This window comes from Girardinichthys multiradiatus, chromosome X (assembly GCF_021462225.1).
Source record: "Girardinichthys multiradiatus isolate DD_20200921_A chromosome X, DD_fGirMul_XY1, whole genome shotgun sequence".
Taxonomy (NCBI): Eukaryota; Metazoa; Chordata; class Actinopteri; order Cyprinodontiformes; family Goodeidae; genus Girardinichthys; species Girardinichthys multiradiatus.
The window spans coordinates 36,582,136-36,590,986 of NC_061817.1; positions in this window are offsets into that span (position 1 = coordinate 36,582,136).

An 8,851-nucleotide genomic window follows, 5' to 3' on the forward strand; every position below is an offset into this window, starting at 1 on the left:
TATTTCCTTAGTGTCTTTTTTCTGTATTTCCTCAACGTCCTCCGTTATCATAGTCCAATGCGAAGATGACGTTAAAAGGGGTGTGATAACTTTCACAGTAGTGCTCAAACTCCAGCCCCGAGTACATAGGAATCTCAGAAAACAAAATAATTATGAGCAGAAATGAAACTTCGAACCCAAATTTAACAAGTTAAACTTCTAGAGTAAAATTGTGCTGCAGCAAATATAAAATACATAAAGTTCTTAAGAAAATAAAATAAATGGTCAAACCATTTTCCATTCAGAAAGAACTTTCTTCTAAAAGCTCTCTGAACGACAACCCAGGTCCAGCCTCCACATCAACGAAGGGTAACGTTCTGTAGGTCAATTTCTCTCATCACCTTTAAAAGGCTATTAATAGAGAGATCTGAACTGCTCCTTTTAGCAGTCATAATCAATTATATTTGCTCAGGGTTTTCATGCAAAAGATAGAAACAGAAGTCAACAAGGATAGTTCAAGCAATCACCTTTTCCCCTGGAAGCATGAAGTGCTATTCTACCTCGCCCTATCAGCACAGATATTGTTCTAAACTATGTATTTCTCAAACATTATCCTGAAAAGAGATAGATTGGCATTGCTAACTACTGTGTTTTGGTACAGTAAGTAAAAATAAGTTAAACAGTCTTCAATTTGATCCAGTGCCTAAAAATAGTATGCCTGGTGCGCATTTTATTATCATTCAGAAATTAGTCATTTTATAAAACCGTGTGTGACCTCACGTCATGTGTTATTTTTCTTAAATCAATCTCATAAACTTCTGACTTAACCCCCCTTTGATCAGAGAGATACATCAGAACATTTAGATGTGTTGTTCAGGCTTCATAGATAAGCTCAGGTTTCCCTCTTATTTAACTGAAGACATGAGCCTTGTCACTTATGTACTTCAAATGGTCGTCTCACTCACAGATAAATGCATCTTTTTTTATATTAGATGCTGTTTTTAAATGAGAGATGCATGTTTGAGATGATGCATCCCAGTTTCTGCTATTTTGTTAATGTATCAAATTTCAGCTGATATTCTATAATCAACGTCATCCTGTTACAGCAAACTTTCAAATGAAGAAGACAGTTTTCAGCATTCAAAGTTTTCTTGTTTATTGACATTCTTTGTCCTTGTATGTGTGAATAAAGTTGTATCTTCATGATACTAACTTAATTAACCACTGCTTCTGCACAAATAATAAAATGTTATGATACTTTGTCTCGCCTGCCAGTATTGTCAGTTTCCCTTCAGTTAACCGCTGGCCTCCAGTACCAGAGATCCCTTTTCCGTTAGGGTTGGTTCCTTCACACATTCTTATCTAAAAGATAAGTTTTAACTTCAATGCCAAGTGTTTAGCCCTCACTTCTGTGTATTCAGGGTGCGAATACTTAATGGATTCTGCAATTTTGTGCTTTGTCCAAGGAATGTGATGTTTGGCATTGTAGAGACAACGCCTGGAATTTATCAAAACAGAAGATAACCAATTCCAAAGGAGGCAGTTCATTCCTCCCTCCTATGATATAAACCTCTTAGTTTGCTAACACTCTGAGACCTTGTTTTTAGCCACATCCAACACCGCTGCTGTTTTCAACTAACAAGGATTATGTTAATTTATTATTGTCTGTACACACATTCAAAAAGTTCCCCATATAATTATTGAAAGACATCCAGATCACGTGGCACTTTCTCTGTTTGCGAAAGAGATGTCAAAGCTACATTTTGCCTCAAAGGGAACATTGCTTTTCCCTAAGAGTTTCCCTACAGTAACTAACATTTGATAAAATCCATTGTTTAATGAAAACAAGAAACCTATTTTATTTTGTACATATATACTACCATTGTGCATCTCAAATACTCATTTATCTGTGAAAGACTTACTTGCGAAGACTTAGAATCCAGTATCCTTTACTGTAAAAACCTTTCAGTCGTGCAGGATTGTACATTTATTCAAGTTCTTGTTTTAAATTCTTTAAGCAACTTTTCTAAGTCAAAACCCTGTTCTTTATATACTTATTATCTCTTTCTCTGTTCTGGGATCTAATCCAAAAAACATTTCCTAACTACTGGCCTTCTGAAGAATGTTTCCTGGACTTACATTCTCAGCTAATATGTTAGAGGTTAAACTTCACACAGAGTTTTTCTTGGGATCTATGGTAACACCTTCAGTCATTAAAAGTGTCATTGCCATTACTATCATTTGAACTTTGTTGTGCATTTGTATTCCTAGCCCTAACTTCCTTTATTTTCTCATCCGTTAGTCCTTAACATGTAGTGTAGTGAGATTGAGCCAAATGTTGTCTGGCTCCAGTTGTTGTTGGACGACTGGTAGCACAAAAATGTTCATAGTTTCTCAGAGTTCTGTCTGTCACTGATCAGTATCCTTAAGAAACCTTATAATCACTAACCATATGTTTGATTTTGTGCATAAATCATTGTTTGTTCAGCTTTTTCCAGTTCATTCATTCCTCAAAATAAGTTGCATATTAATCATATTGGTTTTGCAGTTAGTTCCCGGTGGTGGTTTGTAAGTAAAGGCCTCTAAAATCTATTTTCGCTTTACATCTAAAATACTCTATCAGTCTCCTGAAGATCAAATTTCAAGGTTAAATTTGTAACAATAAAGAGCTAAATTCCTTTCCCAGCAATCCTCAACAAAAACAAATAAATAAATAAATCTAAATATATTTGCACAGTTTTTAGTGGGTGAGAGTAAATACCGCTGTATAATGTAGGGCAGTATAAGATGCGAGAGCGGTGCAACAGTGCAGGTGAAAGCAGAAGTCCAAGCTGAGCGTTAATGTAACGCATAGAGTTGCAGCAAAAAAGGGGGGGTGTGGGGGAAAGGGAGAGTGTCAGGGTGGTTTCCGGGCTTTGTTAACCAGGCTGGTGGCAGATGGGAAAAAACTGTTCTTGTGGCGTGAGGTTTTGGTCCGGATGGACCGCAGCCTCCTGCCAGAGGGGAGAGTCTCAAAGAGTCTGTGACCGGGGTGGGAGGGATCAGCCAGAATCTTCCCTGCTCGCTTCAGGGTCCTGGAGGTGTACAGTTCCTGGAGCGACAGTAGACTGCAGCCAATCACCTTCTCAGCAGACCGAATGACACGCTGCAGCCTGCCCTTATCCTTGGCTGTAGCAGCGGCGTACCAGATGGTGATGGAGGAGGTGAGGATGGACTCAATGATGGCTGTGTAGAAGTGCACCATCATAATCTTTGGCAGGTTGAATTTCTTCAGCTGCCACTGGAAGAACATCCTCTGCTGGGCTTTCTTGATGAGGGAGCTGATGTTTGGCTCCCACTTCAGATCCTGGGAGATGATGGTTCCCAGGAAGCGGAAAGACTCCACAGTGTCAATTGTGGAGTCACAGAGGGTGATGGGGGCAGGTGGGGCTGGGTTCTGCCTGAAGTCCACAAGATGAATGAATGAAAAAATTTTGTATTGACTTTTAGAGCTTTTAATAGACAGGGCCACCAATACATCAACGAAATGTTGATCCGTCATTCTTCAGGTCGCACTCTTCGGTCCTCTGCCCAGAATTTCCTGAAGGTCCCTAAGACCCGGTTCAAAACTAGGGGCAACCTGTTTTTTCAGTCAGTAGCCCCTAGGCTGTGCAATGCCTGGCCCCTGCAGACTCTGTTGACTCCATTAAAAAGCAGCTTAGGACACTTTTATTTAGATAATTTTTAAGTTAAATGTTCTAATTGTTTTATTATCTGTTCTTGCTGTCTCTGTTTTATGTTAAGTCTATATTTGTTTCTATTTTATTTGTACTCTGTAAAGCTCTTTGTGATTTTATCTCAGGAAGGTGGTATATCAATAAAGTTTACTTACTTACTACTTACTATTTTTGGTCTGATCCAAGACAATTATGAGTCTGCATACTTATCAGCTGGATACAGGTCGGCTGGTCCACTGGTGCAGTCAGAACCACCTGGAGCTTAACCCACCCAAGACAGTAGAGGTGATGGTGGACTTCCAGAAACTTCTGATTGCTTAACTTTCGATTCTTAGGAGCTACCATTTCTTGGGACCTGAGATGGTCGTCACAAATAGACACTGTTCAGACGAAGGACCAGTTGAGCCTGTACTTCCTTCAGCAACTAAAAAAGGGACTACTTGTCATCTTCTACACTGCCATTATTTAGTCTGTCCTGTGTTTATCCATCTCAGTGTGGTTCGGCACATCCACAAAACAAGACACATCCACATTGCAATGAACAACAGGTCTGCAGGGAAAATCATCAGGGCTGCCTGTCCCTCCATCCAGGACCTGTACAGGTCTAGGGTCAGGAAATGGGCTGTCAACATCTCTGCAGACTCCACACACCCTGCACATAAGCGGTTTGTTCCTTGACCTTCAGCGATACAGAGCGCTGTTTGTAAAAACCAGCTGCTACAGAGATAGTTACTTTCCCCAGGTTGTCTCTCTGATGAATACAATGAACACCTTAAAACCTGAGAAGTCAGCTACTCTGCTGGAAACAACAAGCACTTTTGCACTATTTTAACTGGTTTTAAAAAAATGGAAAATAATCTCATCAGGATCATCAGGAGGTGTTTAAGACCAGCAGGAATTCCTAGGGGAGAAGCCTGATTGTTTGCTCACATAGCCCGGTAACCAGGCCAGGTCTTGTTGACTCCTTCATAGAGAATTCTATCATTGATGTTACCTTTACCTCCTTGCTTACAGGGTCACAACAGCCAGCATCAGATTCCTGCTTAGGTGGATGCTGCTCCTCCGGTTTGAGGACTTCCTGGAAAGATCCTTCCTCAGGCAGCTGCTCTCAGTCTCCTTGCTGCTCCTGGGTCTCCTACTGCCCAGCTACCCTGTGGCTCGGCAACCCATCGCTCACCTGCCTGTCCACCCTCAGCCTGCTGTGGCGCTCCCATCAGTCTGACGCTGGACAAAGACAAAACAGATGCTCAGCCAGCACAAGCCTCTCAGACACCCCAAATCTGTCAACCTCAGACTCAGAGTGTTACTCACCTTCCCCGGACCTCTACCTACATCCACAAACAGCAAGCAGCACCTCCAATCTTCATCATTTTCCACATTCAGCAATAACTTACCTCCTATTTATTATTATTGGTCTTCTTATCCTAGTAAGCTTTTAGCTCATTGAACTTCTCATGAGTGGTCTGCCCGTCTCCACCCGGAGGGAAGGGGACCACCTCCTAGGTCCGGGGGCTGGTTATCCCTATGGTTTATCGGCACCTGGACCTGGGAGTATAGAGTATGTATGGGGAGTGTGAGTGAGTGTACGGCATCCATTGTTGTTTGTCTTTACGTTGGGTGCATGGATGTGAGTGTTTTAATGTGTACACATGAGGGTGTGAATGTGTGATTGTGATGGTATGTGCCTGTTTTTTGTGTCAGGTTGGGTCTTGAGCTACTCCCTCTTCTGGATCAGTTTAGGCTCCCCATCAAATGTGTGCCCTTCTCATGAGTTTGGCCAGTGAGGAGAATGAATAAAACCCATGTGTGAGTTTCTTGTCCAGAATGATGCGCGCCTCCTTTGCGTTGTAACCGCGTCTCGATTTACAGCGCGAGAAAAAGCAATGGTGGAACGTCTCACGTGTTCTTATATGTGACATCAGAACTGCAACACCAACTTCCTGTTAACTGCAATGCATGCTGGGATGTGTTGTAGCAGAGGGTGCCGGGAGGTGTAGTAGCAGACGATAATGGGAGGTGTAGTAGCAGACAATGCTCCAACAGTGGCATGAGCAGGAGCTAAAGTGTCGAGGAAACCCTCAGTGGCATTGGCCGGACCCCCGATGACCGATGACTGGAGCCGAGGCGTTGGCCGGACCCCCGATGACTGGACATGAGGAGGCATGCCTGCGGCGGCGTCTGCGACATGTAGAAGTGGTAGAACCCGATCCCTTTGCGCTTCTTTGAGGACCTGACGTGGGCTGGGCTGCAGCAGCGCTCTGGAGGTCTGAGGTGGATGAAGGTGGCTGGCAGAAAAACTGCCTTACTGCTGTCTGGTAATTCTCCTCCAATTCTCTGACTTCCTCCTCTAACAAAGGAGAAGGATGTAAAAGAACAGTCCTTCTAAAAAGCTTGAGTTTGAGAGCATACATCCTCAGCAGATTCTCCAGCTCATCGCAGCAGGCATGGGAGATGGTGCTGTGGCAGACGAAGGCATAGGAAAAATTGCTGCAGCTGTCCCAGCAGTGGACACAGGAACCTCCCCATGGCCGGCTGAATGGCTGGGAGTCACTCCACACCAGCATTTCTTGCGGCGGGAGAAAGACGACGGCTTTGCCGCCCGATGAATGGGAGGGGTAGATGAATGGCGACTAAGGGGACTTGTCCCCGGACATGGAAACGCCAGCCTGGAATCATCATAATCCGGCTGCGGCACAGACAGACCCAGAGCACGGCGTAGCGTCTTCTCCGCCTCCCTTCTGTGAAGCCCTGGGAGCTAAATCCTACCTGTCTTCAGGATTCCACCCACAAACCATGGATCAATGTGAACGATTAAATCAAGAACTAGAAAACACTTCCTGCTGCATCTGCACCAACAACCCTACTTCCTGAAGCCAGAATCTCATCTATGTCAAGTACTCTCACAACTCCCTGCTGCATCTGGTCTTTTTCCATTTGAAGCATCATTGGGCTGCCAACCTTCACTTCTCCCAACATAATTTTCGGACTCCACCATCGCAAAGTCTGGACCAAACTAAGACTGCACTTGAACACACCTCTGCACAAAATAAAAAAAATTGCAGACAATAAGAAAGTTCCAGTTCCCACCTACTCACCTGTTCAGGAAGTTTGGCTCTCATCCAAGAACCTTCCCTTTAAAGTACATTTCAGAAAACTGTTCCCTCAATACCTTGGCCCGTATAAAATTGAATCTGTCATCAGTCTGTCCGCTGTTTTCTTCAAGCTTCTGCCAAACCTCCGCATCCATCCTACCTTGCATGTCTCAAAGATCAAATCTGCTCCAGCTCTCTGTGCCCTCTGGCCAAATCCCCTCCACCCCCCCGTGTTGTGGATTGACATTCAGGATAAGGACCAGAAGAACGCTCATGGGTTCCCAGGTCTTTTATTTTAGATCCTTCTCTCATCACAGACTTCGAGCGTTCCACTCCTTTAACATCTGGACTTTCACCAGGAGGCGTCCGTTGAGGTCGGAGTTGCTTTTGCACTCTGAGCTGTGCGCAGCTTTGTGTAGTGCTTCTCTGTTGTCTTCTCTCTGTTCTTCAGCAGGGTGCTACAGGTAGTCCCCGCAGCTGTAGCTCATCAGGATCACCGGGAGGTGTTTAAGAGGAGCCAGAATCCCTGACACAGATTGTTTGCTCACAGAGTGCGGTAACCAGGCCAGGTCTTTGCTGACTCCTTCATAGAGAATATCATTGATGTTACCTTTACCTCCTTGCTTCCAGGGTTCTGTCACAACATCCAGCATCGGGTTCCTGCCTCGGTGGCTGGTGTTCCACCAGTTTGATGACTTCCTGGAAAGATCCTTCCTCAGGTGACTGCTCTCAGTCTCCTCGCTGCTCCTCGGCTGTCCTACTGCCTAGCTACCCTGTGGCTCGGCAACCCATCGCTCACCTGCCTGTCCACCCTCAGCCTGCTGTGGCGCTCCCATCAGTCTGACGCTGGAGAAAGACAAAACAGATGCTCAGCCAGCACAAGCCTCTCAGACACCCCAAACCTGTCAACCTCAGACTCAGAGCGTTACTCACCTTCATTGGACTTCTAACTTCATCCACAGCAACACCTCCAATCGTTCATCCTTTTCCACATTCAACAATAACTCACCTTCTTTCCTTACAGTTCGTCCTGATACAGTGCAGAAAAACTGAAGTCCTCCAGTTGTGTTTCATAATAAACCATTCTAACTGTCAAACGTGTGTGTAATTATTGCCTGCATCAAAGCTGTAAAACAGCATAACAATGGCAGCACATAAATATGAATGTTGATTTATTTTATCACTATTTACTTTCATCTCCACCTGTTGTACAAATGAAATGTGATCACAAGGCAGGATTATTTGCAAGCTAAAAAATACAGAGAGAGGATCTGAGCTGTATTTGTTCGCTGCCACAAAGGGACTGAATGAATGGCTTTGGCTTCAAAAATAACCAGCACCACTGCCATCATCATCCTCTCCCTCTTCCTCTTTGTTACCGTTGCTTTCCTAAACAGCTACATGCATACTCTGCGCTAACATTTCCCATTGCTTGGCGGGAGCTAGCAGCAGGAAGACACTTGCCAGACATGAAGGGTTGAGTTGGTGGGAAGGAATTTGTCAGCAGAACACATGAGGCCACAAGATTCTTCCTCTCCTCTTGCTCCTTTTGTTTTAGTGTGCCCGATTTGTGTTTTTTCATAATTAGGCCTTTTAAGCCAACACACAGTAACTAACTAAGGCTGACTACACACTTAGAGACCACCGTGAAAAAGACCACCCATGACTGCGCACTTCAGTCAGATGTCACTTTCTGTCAAAGGCACATAAATGCACAGTGAGTGAGATAAAGATGGCCAGACAGCACAAGAGAGGTTGACATGGCAAGTATGATGTCACATTACCGCTTAATCTTATCTCAGAAACGCTCTGATCTGGACTGATATTTCCCCATTATTTACACTTACTGTACATCCTTACAAATACAGCAGTAAGAAACTGACTTTACTTTTTTTTTTTACCATCAGTCTGGCGGTGGGCAGCATGGGACCCTTCGCAGCAGTGGGCCCAGGGCAGCCGCACCCAAGTTTACATGAAATTAAGAAAAATAGCACAGTAATATAAAGATAGTACCTTTAAGGCCCGGTTTATACAATTTATCTGCAAAAAAAAGTTGATTAGGGG